The sequence below is a fragment of the Salvelinus fontinalis genome, chromosome 27, assembly GCF_029448725.1.
Source record: "Salvelinus fontinalis isolate EN_2023a chromosome 27, ASM2944872v1, whole genome shotgun sequence".
NCBI lineage: Eukaryota > Metazoa > Chordata > Actinopteri > Salmoniformes > Salmonidae > Salvelinus > Salvelinus fontinalis.
Window position 1 is genome coordinate 14,035,822 of NC_074691.1, and position 1,088 is coordinate 14,036,909.

Here is a 1,088-nt window from a genome sequence, read left to right on the forward strand (position 1 = left end):
CTGATTTTTCCAGCAGGTCTCATTTGTTGTTTCTCTCTTCCTTTTTTTACAGTGATATTTTTTTTTTAAATACATGTTTCTCATTCCTGCCATAACTCGGGTTCAAATGTAATGCTAAGATGCATGGTGTGCTCACAAGTTGTAACAGGATTTTACATTGTTGAGTGAACTTTGCCTTGGAATGTTTTGTTTGGTATCTTTACCTTGATACCTCAACTGGATCTGAGCATCTGTCAGGCTGAATGGTCCAGGATGACAAACAGTCATTGTTTTTAGACCGCTTGCCTTTCAAGCACATGTGGAATGAGAGGAGAGAAGATTAAAAAGTGTATCCTGAATAAATACTGAGTATCAGTATCTTATCCAATCAAGAAGGCATGTCAAGTAGAAGCTAACAACCTGCAGTGCTAGAACAGAGATTCATCCCCACATGTTCTCAGGGCACATACTGTTAAAACCAATAAACAGAGATCTCCTTAAGCCTTGCGTGCTGACCCAGCCCAGTGCTTTCAAACAGTGGGAACGTGTTATGAAAGGCCTCAGGTGGTCGCGGGTAATTGTAGATCCATGCTTTGAAAGATTCCAATGCTTGTGAAATTGACCGATGTGCCTTAAGGACATGTCAAAACTGGTTTTAAACCCCTGTAATAATCCTTCCAAATAAAATACACATACCTAGCTCAGTGTTGGTAATTGAGAAAGTCAAAGTGTTCCAGCAAGCTGGTGGGTGAGATTAGCAAGCTTGTAGTGAGTGTTGTACTAGCATTATTCAACCTGAGGGGTATACTACAAAGCAGCATCAAGCAGCATCGAGTTAGCCAGCTACCGTGCCTAAATATTCTGATATACAGTGGGGAGAACAAGTATTTGATACACTGCCAATTTTGCAGGTTTTCCTACTTACAAAGCATGTAGAGGTCTGTAATTTGTATCATAGGTACACTTCAACAGTGAGAGAAGGAATCTAAAACAAAAATACAGAAAATCACATTACTTTTCCACATTTTGTTATGTTGCAGCCTTATTCTAAAATGGATTTAAAAAATAAAATAACCTCATAAATGTACAGACAAAACCCCATAATGACA